The sequence below is a fragment of the Sus scrofa genome, chromosome 15, assembly GCF_054392235.1.
Source record: "Sus scrofa isolate SSC_HxYL_T2T_F1_AM1 chromosome 15, Sscrofa_HxYL_maternal_Yorkshire_Landrace_v2.0, whole genome shotgun sequence".
Lineage (NCBI taxonomy): Eukaryota > Metazoa > Chordata > Mammalia > Artiodactyla > Suidae > Sus > Sus scrofa.
The window spans coordinates 99,988,500-100,001,597 of NC_139397.1; the positions used below are offsets into that span (position 1 = coordinate 99,988,500).

Here is a 13,098-nt window from a genome sequence, read left to right on the forward strand (position 1 = left end):
CCTATTGAAATCTTTTGCCCATTAAAAAATTTGGGTTTTTGTCTTTTTTTTTTTTTTTTTTTTTTTTTTTGGTCTTTTGTCCTTTTTTAGGGCAGCACCCACAGCAGAACCTTTTATGGAGGTTCCCAGACTAGGGGTCTAATCAGAGCCAGGCTACGCCACAGCCACAGCAACGCGGGATCTGAACCACAGCTCACGGCAACTCCGGATCTTTAACCTACTGAGCAAGGCCGGGGATCGAACCCGCAACCTCATGGTTCCTAGTCAGATTCGTTTCCACTGCTCCACGACAGGAACTCCAGGTTTTTGTCTTTTTATTATTAGCTGTAGAAGTTCTTTTTACATTTGGGAAATAAGTCCCTGATTAGAGGGAAATATTTTTCCCCATTTTGTGGTTTTGCTTTTTGCTTCCTCAGTAGTATCCTTTGAAGCACAACTGCTTCTGATTCTGTTAAATTTCAATTTATCTACTTTTTCTTTTGTTGCTTATGCTTTTGATGTCATATTGGATTTTTTTTTCTTTGCCAAATCCAAGGTCATGAGACTTACTCTGGCTTTGTCTAACAGTCTATAGTTTCAGCTTTTATAATTATGTCTTTGTTCTATGTTGAGTTAACCTTTTAATATGGTCTGGAGAAAGAGTCCAGCTTCAGTCTTTTGCATTTGGCTATCCAGTAATTCCAGCACCATCTGTTGAAAGACTCCTCATTAAATGGTCTTGGCACCCTTATCAAAAAGCAATTAGCCATAAACACGTGATTTTATTTCTTGACTCTGAATACTATTCCATTCATCTTTATGTCTGTCTTTTTTGTAGTACCACATAGCCTTGACTATTATTGCTTTGTAGTAAGTTTCAAAATAAGGAAGTATAAATTCTCTTTGTACTTTTTCAAGATTGTTTTTTCTATTCTGGGCCCCTTGTAATTCCATATAAATGTTAGCATCGGTCTGTCATTTTTCATATTGAAGTCAGTTGGGGTTCTCATAGGCATTGTGATTAATCTGTAGAGATCAGTTTGGGGAGTATTGTCTCTTAACAGTATTGTCTTCCAACCTGTGGTCATGGATTTTTTTTCCATTTATTTAGATCTTTAATTTCTTTCACTAGTATTTTATAGATTTCAAAGTGTGAGTTTTTCACTTTTTATTAAATTTATTCTTAATTATTTTATTCTTTTTAATGCTATTGCAAATGGAGTTGTTTTCTTATTTTTATTTCCAGATTGTTCATTGCTGGTATATAGAAGTACAATTGATTACCACATATTGGCCTTGTATCTTTCAATTTTGCTGAATATATTCTTTAGTTCAGATAATTTTATGGTGGATTCCTCAGGGTTTTCTGTATATGGTATCACGTCATCTGTGAATAGAAATAGTTTTACTTTTTCTTTTTTGATCTGGATGTCTTTTTTTGTTTTCTTGCCTAATTGTCTGTGCTTGAACCGCTATCATCTTGAATGTACTGGAAGTTGCGAAAGAGGCCATTTTGTCCAATTCCTGGTCTTAGAGGGGAGGATCTTGTCTGTTACCCTTGTGTTAGCTGTATGTTTTTCAAAGATGCTCTTTTTCAGGTTGAGGAAGTTCTCTTGTATTCCTTGTTTGCAGTGTGTCATCACCATGAAAGGTGTTAGATTTTGTCAAAAGATATGATCATATGATTAACTGAGATAGTCATATGATTTTTGTTTTTCATTTCGTTGATATGATGTATTACATCAATTTGATTTTTTTTTTTTTTTTTTTGGCTTTTTGCCATTTCTTGGGCCACTCCTGCGGCATACGGAGGTTCCCAGGCTAGGGGTCTAATCGGAGCTGTAGCCACCGGCCTACGCCAGAGCCACAGCAATGCAGGATCCGAGCCACGTCTGCAACCTACACCACAGCTCATGGCAACGTCGGATCCTTAACCCACTTAGCAAGGCCAGGGATTGAACCTGCAACCTCATGATTCCTAGTCGGATTTGTTAACCACTGAGCCACGACAGGAATTCCAACATCAATTGATTTTAAGATGCTAAATCAACCTGGAATTTCTGGAGTGAACCCAACTTGGTTATGGAATATAATTTTTTAATATGTTATTAGAGTCAATTTGCTAGTATTTTGTTGAAGATATTCACATCCATATTCATAAGAGATATTAGCCTGTAGGTTTTTTTCTTGTGTTGTTTTTGTTTGTTTGGTGTTGGTATGAGGGTAATACAGGGTAATAAATTTGGAAGTATTCTCTCTTTGGAATAATTTGCTTTAATTCTTTAAGTGTTTGGTATAATTCACGAAGTAAGCCTCTGAATTTTGACCCTCCTTTGCGGGTTTTTTGTTTTGTTTTGTTTTTGCTTTTTGGGGCTGCACCAGCGGCATGTGGAAGTTCCCAGGCTGGGGGTTGAATCGGAGCTGCAGCTTGTCAACCTACACCACAGCCACAGCAACATGGGATCTGAGCCAGCATCTGTGACCTATACCACAGCTCACAGCAACACTGGATCCTTAACCCACCGAGCAAGACCAGGGATTGAACCTGCATCATCATAGATACTAGTTGGGTTTGTAACCTGCTGAGCCACAATGGGAACATTGTAGGTAGTTTTTTTGATTGATAATTTGTTCTCATCACTTGTTATAGATCTATTCAGATTGTTTATTTCTTTGTGAGTTATTTCATTAGTTTGTGTCTTTCTAGGATTTTGTTCATTGAATTTAAATTATCTAATTTATTGACATACATTGTTCATAGTATTTATTTATAATGCTTTTTATTTCTATAAGTTCAGTAGTAATTTCTTCTCCATTTCTGATTCTAGTAATTTTGGTTTCTCTTTTTTTCATTAATCTATCTAAAAGTTTGTCAATTTTGTTGATTTTTACAGAGAATCAGATTTTGATTTCATTGATTTTTCTCTAATGTTTCTGCACTCTCATTTCATTAATTTCTGACCTGATCTTTATTATTTTATTCCTTCTCCTTAATTGAGATTTATTTTTTTTTATTTTTTATTTTTTGTCTTTTTGCCTTTTCCAGGGCTGCTCCTGTGGCATATGGAGGTTCTCAGGCTAGGGTCGAATCGGAGCAATTGCTGCCGGCCTACAACACAGCCATAGCAACGCGAGATCTGAGCTGTGTCTGCGAGCTACACCACAGCTCATGTCAATGCCAGATCCTTAACCCACTGAGCAAGGCCAGGGATCGAACCTGCAACCTCATGGTTCCTAATCGGATTCGTTAACAACTGCGTCACGACAAGAACTCCCTTACTTGAGATTTAATTTGCTCTTTTAGTTAGGGATTTTTTTTTTTTTTTAGATCTTTCTATGTATAGGCACGTGCAATTGTAGATTTATCTCTAAGCACTGCTTTAGCTACCTCCCATTACTTTTAGTATGTTGTGTTTTCATTTTCATTCATTTAAAAATATTTTGTTTTCCTTTTTGATTTTTCATGAATCCGTAATTATTTAGTAGTGCACTGTTGAATTTCAACATATTTGTGATTTTCTAAAATTTTTTTCTTTTACCGATTTATACTTTCATTCATTGTGATTGGAGAACATACTCTGTATTATTTCTACCCTTTTACATTTTTTTGAGATTTTTTTTTTTTTTAAGGGACTAGCCTATGAGATATCCTAGAGAGTCTCCCATATGCACTTAAGAGTATATATTCTGGTGCTGGGTGGTATTCTATGTAGATATCTGTTAAGCCTAGTTGATTTACAGTGTTGTCCCAGTGTTGCTCTTCTATTCCTTGTTAATCTGTGGTTGTTCAGTTCATTATTGAAAGCTGAGGATTAAAGTCCCAGCTATTACCATTGAGTTGCCTATTTTTCTTTTCATATAGTTTAGGTTAATAACTCTTTTATCATCTCACTTTTCTAGGGCCCTCAAATATTAAAAGCCAAGATTACTGTGCCTGTGGTGCCCAGTGGGAAAGTGGCACAAGCTGAAAGGTCTCTACTGACAAGATCAGAATGTCTCAACAGATATAAATTTATTTTGTGAAGATGATTGGTATTGAAATCTCTGGACTTCCTGTGATCTAATCTCCAATAGTCAAGTAGGGTGGTAGGGGATAGAATTCTGGATGTAAGAAGAAGATAAAGGTTTTTTAGCTTATAAAAACTAAAATAAGGAGAAATTCAATTGCAAACTGGGGGTAAAAAGAGAGACTGGCTTCTTGTTTAGGTATTGTGTGTGGAAGCAACAAAATAAGAAAGGAGCAAGAAATAGTTATAGAACAATATAACTCATTATTTAGGGAAAAAAAAAAACTAGGTAATTCTCTCAAAAACTTCAGTTTCTTCCATCAAACCCACATACCTTCTGGTCACTAGTTCTGTAATTAGATTCTCAAGAGGTGCAATAATGAAAATATTCCTGGTCAAATGCACCCTTTATTCCTAAACAATACATCCTGAATCGTTTTTTACTTTTCTCTGCAGGTGAGTTATATATAGATATCTCTTTTATGATAATCCTTTCAAATTACCCTTTGACCCAAATCTGAGCATCCAGATTAGTCTTCTCTGTCTTTGGGGTAGAGCCTGGTCCCCTTAGCTAAGACTAGCCAGTGATGCCCTGAAACAAAAGCCTGGATCACTACAAGTTTTCCAAAAAAGAAGAAAAAAAAAATGCTGGATATAATATTATATTTCTCTGACTCTTTAATTCAATCTCTAAAATGTTCCATCTGTTTATACTGAGAAAAAAGGATGAATTCAAGGCATCATTTCATGATGGCCTTACTGTGTTCCCTTAACATGGCATTGTACTTTGATTCATGACCAGACCCTTGTTTGAGGCATCTGAGGTGAGGTTACTGATGAAGATTGCTTTGTCACTAATTCTGGCAAAGGGTTTTGTGAAAAAATACTGTGCCTCTTATGAATTTATTTTTAATATATTAATATTTAATAATGTAACTAGAACCAATAAGTAATAATGCTTAACAGACTTTAACTTCTTAGTAATAAACAGTTTTTTTAAGGTAAAATAATATCTAAAGAGTAGAATGTATGACAAATTAAGGTTTGATGAGAAGCGAGTGTGAAATGAGGACCTAGTTAATGAGGCCCTGCTGGGGTGCCAGTCAGAGGAGGATCTACACAGGAGTAGCCAGCCCACTGGAAAACATGAAGAGGAATTTGAGTACTGAGGGGGTCTTCATAAAGAGACCAAGTGCACAGTAAATTATATTTGGAAGAGGCCAAAGAAAACTTTCACTTCTTCATAAATTTTCCTGCAGCTAACTCTGCCCTGTTGACATCAAATTGGGCATCACCAATTTCTGGATCTTAAAACATATAAAAGTCAAAATGTTATGTATTAGCTAATTAATTTTTAAATAACACCATTTATTATTTTGGGACACTTTCTAAGATTGCATCAATCCATTACAGCAAGTAATGGTGGATATTTATCACTTTTAATGGTCTAAATGAGCACTCCCTCTACTTCCCATACTGTTCCCCAGAGTTTCTCAGAATAAGTGCTTGGGAATGCCGATATTTTATGGAACCCTCACTTTAGATTGCTTATAGGACTTCTTGATTTGAGAAATAAAACTTTATAAATGTAGCAGTCTTTATAGACACTTGTAATGTCACAGCTGAAGCAATAATTCCAGGAGGAAGTGTCCCTTTGGGGACTATTAATTGATAGAGAGGTAATATTGATCATAGAAGTAAAAATAATCCTTAAAGCTTTGTTCCTGAAGCTCCGAACTCTGCTAGATTATGTTATCTCACTCTGGAGGTGCCAAGGAATGAAAGACCAGGCTTCTGGGCACTACCCCCACAGTCCTAACTTACATTAAGACTGAAGGAGTTAAAGATTATCACCGGAAGTATATGTGTAAATGTAGTATTGTGTTGTGGAAGGAAGAAGCAAGGAGGGTAAAAAGAGAGCCAGTTCCAGATCTTGTGTGACTTCAAAGCTTGAGTCTTTTTGTTGAGCAAGTTAGAGCCAAATCCTCAACCTAAAAATCTCAAATGCCCTTTGAATCACTTAAGACCATGCTTAGAACATCAAGAATAAGACACAGCAAATCTTCAACCACTGTACCTGTTCATGCGTCATTCCTCTTTCCCTATATCCAAGATCTGAGGGGTTATTTTTATGCTAGATTAAGGTGAAGGATGAGTCCCAAGTTTTCCTCCATCTCTCACTCCCGGGCTTCCCTTCATCTCTCTTGATTTTTTTTGTTCCAGGGGCAATAAAGACCTGATCCCTGTAGCTTGATTTATAATCCCCCTGTTTCTCCTGGTAAAGATCAAATGGAGGGAAAGAACTTTGATCCCCTTTAAAAATCTCCCCTCTCTCAACCCCATTTTCCCTCCTAGTCCTCCTCCACAAAGATGTCAGTATTGAATATTGGAGGAGCTGGTTTCAGCACTGATCCAAAGAAGGTCTTCCCCTTCTTAGACTTAGAAGTCATCAAGGGAGACCTCTGCAAGGCCATGTCTGTATTGCCATAGAAACTGAGAAGAGAAAGTTGTTTCAAAAATTAAAACAGCAATTTGGGGGTAATATATTTCCCCTGTATTATGATTTCATCAAATCACAGTAGTCTTATGCTTTACAGATGAGGAAATTGAGTCTCAGCCAAGTTAAGAGACTTGCCTGAGGTCTCATAATGGCTTCCTGACTGAACTAGTTTTCTTTCCAATACACCATGGCTACTACTTAACAGTTTATTATTTTATGCTTTATTTGTTTTTTTTTTTTTTTTAAAGGTTGTGGCTAAGGGAATTCCCCCACCATGATGTGTGATGTTAGTCTGATTCAGGTTAAAAGAATGAAGTATTGGGAACATTTGCCAATGGAAAAAGAAAAGAGAGAAAAAAAGTAATGTAGATTAAGTATTATATATCAAAGACTATTTGCAATAGTCGATAGATATCACATAGTTGTTTTATTAAATATAGATTCAATTTAAAGATCTAAAGGGATTTACTGAAATAAGTGTTTTCAGTCATTGGACTAGAAAAGAGCACTCCCACAAATAAGTAGTGTTTTTTGTATTCAGTTTATTTTGATCTTAGCTTGGCTTGTCAAATATAATACTTAAATGAACGACTTCCGGTAAATGTCTTGCAAAGAGTAGAGTGTGACACATGAAGATGATTTTAAAAAATCCCCTAATAGATTGTTTTGGAACAGTACATATGCATATTTTTCCTCTCTTTTCTCCTACAACCTACTTTCTCCTTCACCCTTAATGCTTTCCAGAGAAGAAGCAGAATCAATATATATTCCCACTAATTGTGTATATATGTACCACTTTCTTTAATCTCTTGCCAATGGTGTGTACTATCAATCCCCTTATAAAATTTTGCCACTCTAATATGGTACAATAAAGTCTTATTTTAATTTTTGGTTTCCTAATTACTAATGAGGTTGAGTCTATTTCCTGATAAGAGTAATAGCCAACACTTAATAAGTGCAAAAACCATGGCAGTTATTTGCTAAATCCCTTAAATGGATTGTCTCCTTCACTCCCAACAGTATCCCTATGAGGTATGATATCTGATTATATTTACAGATGACACTAAGACAGAGAGAGATCAGTGACTTGATCAAGGTTACTGGTAAGAATAAGAGCCTAAGTTTGAATGTTGATAGCTTGAGTATAGAGCTCCATACTCTTAATGGTTATTATTTATACTGACTTTTTTTTCATATGATTATCATCTATTCGGATTTCTTCTTACCTGAATAATCTATTCATACCTTTTTCTTTTTTTCTTTCTTTTGATTTCTTTTTACAGCTGCACTCACAGCATATGAAGTTCCTGGCTAGGGGTTGAATAGGAGCTGCAACTGAGTCTACACCAGAGACACAGCAACAACGGATCTGAGTCACATCTACAGCTTATGCCAAGCTTGAGGCAACACTTGATCCTTAACTCACTGAGTGAGTCCAGGGATCAAACCAAACCCACATCCTCACAGAAAATGTCGGATCCTTAACCCACTGAGCCATAATGCAAATTCCACCTTTTTCTTTGTTTTATTTACATAGCTACTTTGATGCATTTTATTAACTAAATCAGATTGATGCTTCTTGATAGTTTCTTTTGTCTTGGACACATAGCAGATCAAAAGACCAGCTGGTAGTAGAGCAATAGGAATGGCTTTAATTGTTTGTAAAACTTCACAGGCTTATTAAAGTGTTATGTAGCAAAATATTGGGAACCATTTAATATGTTTTTGCTTTGAAGATGAAGAAATTTCTGGGTCTTCATTTTTAATGTCCCAAAATAGTAATTTAGAGAATGTTTATGATATTTAAAAAATGAATATTTAGTGGTTAGGCCTACTTGAAACATTCTTAAATTAAGAAGTTAAAAAAACCCAAGTCTATTTTTTTCCAAGAAGATTTGGTTGCCAAGAATATTTTAATCTGTGAGAATATTGCACAATTTTAATTGGCAGAAAAATTTGTACCAACCAAGTTAAAAATTGTTAAGAGAGGCTTCCAAGCAAAATTGTCAATTTGAGATGTTGACTTCCTCTTTCCCTGTTGAAATAGTGAAGGTCACAGGTTCCAGTTAACATGTTTTGGTTAGTTTTACAAAAATGAGTACTTACTAGAGACCAACTTCTGCTCTCCCTTTTTCTTCTTTTTCCTGGATTCATTTGTTCATTGGTTAACAGCTTTGCCTTTCAGTCGATTTCATTATTTAATTATTTTTTTAAAATAATACAGAAAAATTCTCTGCTTAACTTCAGCAACATAAACAAGCCAGAGAAAACACACACACACACACACACACACACACACACACACACACACACACACACACCCTTGTGCTTGAAACCAAGTGAATATTTAAAATGTTTGTCTCAGTTCCTTGAGTCTAGAATTATATGACACTGAAATTATGCTATTAAGGCAGGAAGTGGGCTGAAACCATCATTGAAATTGTGGCTAGCCATGGATATTTCTTTGGAAATGCTTAGTTCACATCACTGCTGTGATGTTTACAGAGGATTCACTGTGAATACAGGTGAGAGACCATGAAAGTGTTGCTTGGTTGACATTGGCAACATTGGACTTCGGCCCAAACTGAAGATGGATCTCCCCTTCATCGGAATGGCCACACAGACATAGTGCCTGGGCTCAGGTTGCCCCCTTCCTTCAATCTGCTACAGCTAAGGATCTTCTCACCCTTGTGTCTTTTCTTTCCTCTTGCTTCCTCAAAACCATCTCATCCACTGATCGTTCTCTCACTGCCTCTTAATAGAGATTCAGTGGAAGCAGGAGGGAAAAGGTGGAAGAGAGGTGGGGAGAGTAAGGCTATAAGCTGTGAAGCAGCTGCTGTTCCCTTTCCTACCCTTGTCTTCTCTCAGGGCAATTCTCAGATTGTTTGGATAGTTCCCATCATCTCCCCAAAGCTACCCTTTACCCTGTTCAGCTTCCTACCAAGACTGTGCCCCATATGCTCTTATAAAACACCTCAGGATTCCCCTGAACACAAGGCAAATTTTACTACATAAACTTACACTTGTTACTTATGTCATCTTTTTTTCTTCTACTGAAGTTGCAGCAGAGGAATGAATTTTAAAAACTAGGTACACTTTAATTAATCTTTTAAATCATATTTTTATTCATTCATTTATTTATTTTTCAGCTTTACTGAAGTATAATTGACAAAACTAAGATATTTAAAGTGTACCTAAGGTGATTTGATATATGCATACATTGTGAAAGTCACATTTTATCTTTTTTTATTGAAGTATAGTTGATTGTCAATGTGGTGTTATTTTTGGGTATATAGAACAGTGATTCAATTATATATATATATATATATATAAATTTTCAGACCCTTTTCCCTTAAGTTCACTTCAAAATATTGAATAATATTGAGTATATTTCCTTGTGCTATACAGTAGGTCCTTGATAGTTATCTATTTTGTATATGGTAGTTGTATTTGTTAATCCCACACTTTATCTTTAAGTAACATTTTAATTTTAAAAGTAAAACTGTGAGAAAACCCACAAAAATAGTTTAATGCTTGCTTAAGACCTAGAGAATAGGGTAAATGCTGTAAAATCATTGTTTCTCATCTGGCCAAAGAAGAGCCCTAGACAGGAGCAAAAGATGTGGTACTAAAATAAAAATTGCTTGGCTAATTCTTTAGGCTTTCAGGAGATAAGGGAGGTGGTGACAAAGCTGTTGACTGAAAAAAAAAAGGCACACAACCTAAAAGTTGAGAATTATGTTTTATTCATCAGACTTGCTGAGGCCTTAAGTCTGAGGGACTGCTGTGAAGAGGTAAGAGAGGAACCAGGATATACAGGAGGTTTTGCCAACAACAAAAAAAAGGTACTCTGAACATCAAAACATTACTGTTAATTATGTTAGTTATAGAAAAACAATATCTTAATGTATCTAGCGCTTTTCTATGTATGGGAAGATGCAAGAGCCTGGACTTACTGAAATTATTCTCTTGATATGTACCTTAACTATCTAGGGCTTGTGTTCTGCATTTTCCCATCCCGAATCCCCTCAGGGTACATAGTCCAGCTTGGAGTTGCTGCAGTGGCTATGCCTTGATGGCTGAAACATCCTTTGTTTATGGATATGGCAGGCAACACCTCTGTCCACTGGGCACTGGCCAAGATGGTGTTTTTATTTATTCTCACTCCCGGTTCCCAATATCCCCATCAGGCTATATTCTGTTGGAGCCCCTCTGCACGCCACAAGAACTGCATCAGAAACTTGGATTCGGGAGTGTGAAGAGAAGCCTTAGGGAGCAAACTGATGGAACCACAGTTGAGGTTACTTTGCTGATGTATTTTGTTTGACCAATATGGTGTGTCACTTTTTTCTTTCTTTAAATTTGAAGGCTTTCAGACATGGAGTCTTTAGTTTACCCCTGTTCCCACCATGCCTTGTTACTAAATACACATTGGTTTTAGTTATTCGTGTGGCTGCCCAATCTGCAGACATTTATGATCGTGATTACAATTCCATGGCTGGAAATGGAGTATGAGGAGGTACGTTTTTTACTTCTTCCAAGGACTTATGTAAGCTGAGGCCTTTTATGGCCAGATCTTGGTGAGAAGGGGAAAGGGCCACTTTGAAGCTATCTAAGTGTTTTGTTTGTTTTGTCTTAATTTTTTATTTAAAAAAACCTTCACTTTGGAGTTCCCGTCATGGCCGAGTGGTTAATGAATCCGACTAGGAACCATGAGGTTGCGGATTCAATCCCTGGCCTTGCTCAGTGGGTTAAGGATCTGGCATTTCCATGAGCTGTGGTGTAGGTCGAAGACTCGGTTCGGATCCCTCATTGCTGTGGCAGTGGTGTAGGCCGGCAGCTGTAGTTATGATTAGACCCCTATCCTGGGAACCTCTATATGCCACAGGTGCAGCCCTGGAAAAGACAGAGACCAAACCAAACAAAACAAAACCAAAAAAAGAAACTTCACTTCTAAAGCTAGCCACATAGACTACATTCTCCACCGTTTACCTTCCTATAGAAACCTCTATTTTTTTTCTGTACTGACAGTGTTCATGCTGAAATGCTGAACAGTTCCCTACAGGAATATAAATGTATGTGTATTTATTGATTGTCCTTTTGAAAAAACCAGTAACAACAAAATAGAGCAAAACAAATTCTGATATATTCCCTCACATATCCCTGACCTTTGTGGTTTTTTTCCTCCAGCAAAAATAGCTCAGCTGAGAACTTCATTTGTTGAAAGTTGTAGTTTTAAATTTAACTTAAATGAAAAGGTAATATTTATTAATTAGGATTTCTAATACATTTGTCTTAATGGGTTATCTGTAACTTTTTTTTTTGCTCTGCAGGACATTGATGGTTTTATTTATTTTTATTTATAATTTATTTTTTATTGAAGTGTAATTGACTTACAATATTGTGTTAATTTCTGAGGCACAGCCAAGTGACTCAGTTATACACATGTATAGCTTCTTTTTTATATTGTATTCAATTATGGTTTATCCCAGGATATTGAATATAGCTCCCTGTGCTATATAGTAGGAGCTTGTTTATCCATTATATATGTAGTAGTTTGCATCTACTAACCCCAAACTCCCAGTCTACTCCTACCCCATCCCCTTCCTTGGCAATCACGAATCTGTATTCTGTGTCTGTGACTCTGTTTCTATTTTGTAGATAGGTTCATTTGTGTGATATTTTATTTTATTTTATTTTATTTATTTATTTTGGCATTTTAGGGCCGCACCTGTGGCATATGGAGGTTCCCAGGCTAGGGGTCGAATTGGAGCTGCAGCTGCCGGCCTACAACACAGCCACAGCAATGCAGGATCCAAGCCGTGTCTGTGGCCTACACCACAGCTCATGGCAATGCCAGATCCTTAACCCACTGAGCGAGGACAGGAATCAAACCCGCAACCTCATGGTTCCTAGTCGGATTCGTTTCCTCTGTGCCGCAATGGGAACTCCCATTTGTGGGATATTTTAGATTCTACATATAAGTGATCTCACATGATATTTGTCTTTCTCTTTCTGACTTACTTCACTTAGTATGGTAACCTCTAGTTGCATCCATGTTGCTACAAATGGCATTCTTTCATTTTTTTTTTTTTTTTTTTTTTTTTTTTTTTTTTTTTATGGAGGACTAGTATTCCATTGTGTATAGGTACCACATCTTCTTAATCCATTCATCTGTTAGTGGATATTTAGGTTGTTTCCGTGTCTTTGCTATTGTGAGTAGTGCTGCAATGAACATAAGGGTGCATGTATCTTTTTGAATTATGGTTTTCTCCGAATATACGCCCAAGAGTAGAATTGCTGGGTTATATGGTACTTTTATTTTTAGTTTTCTGAGAAACCTCTGTACTGTTTTCCATAGTGGCTGCACCAATTTACAATCCTATCAATAGTGTAGGAGGGTTCTCTTTTCTCCATACCCTCTCTAGCCTTATCTGTAGACTTTATAATGATGGCCAGTCTGTCTGGTGTGAAGTGGTACTTCATTGTAGTTTTCATTTGTGTTTCTCTAATAATTAGTGATCTTGAGCACCGTTCATAAGCCTATTGGCCATTAGGAGGTCTTTTTTTGAGAAATATCCATTTAGTTTTCTGCCCATTTTTCAATTGGTT

At 36.5% G+C, this 13,098-nt stretch overlaps 1 long non-coding RNA gene across 2 annotated transcripts in view; it reads left to right on the top strand.

Annotated features, from left to right (window-relative positions):
* LOC146396022 (uncharacterized) overlaps window positions 1-13,098 on the top strand; it is a 170,895-nt gene that overhangs the window by 33,867 nt on the left and 123,930 nt on the right. Inside the window, exon 3 of one of the 2 annotated variants that reach the window (XR_014829859.1) lies at window positions 7,770-8,187. The exons of the other annotated variant lie outside the window; for it this stretch is intronic. This is a non-coding gene — a long non-coding RNA (uncharacterized LOC146396022). Of the gene's footprint in view, window positions 1-7,769; window positions 8,188-13,098 lie in introns of those variants that run through there. 2 annotated transcript variants of the gene reach the window in all.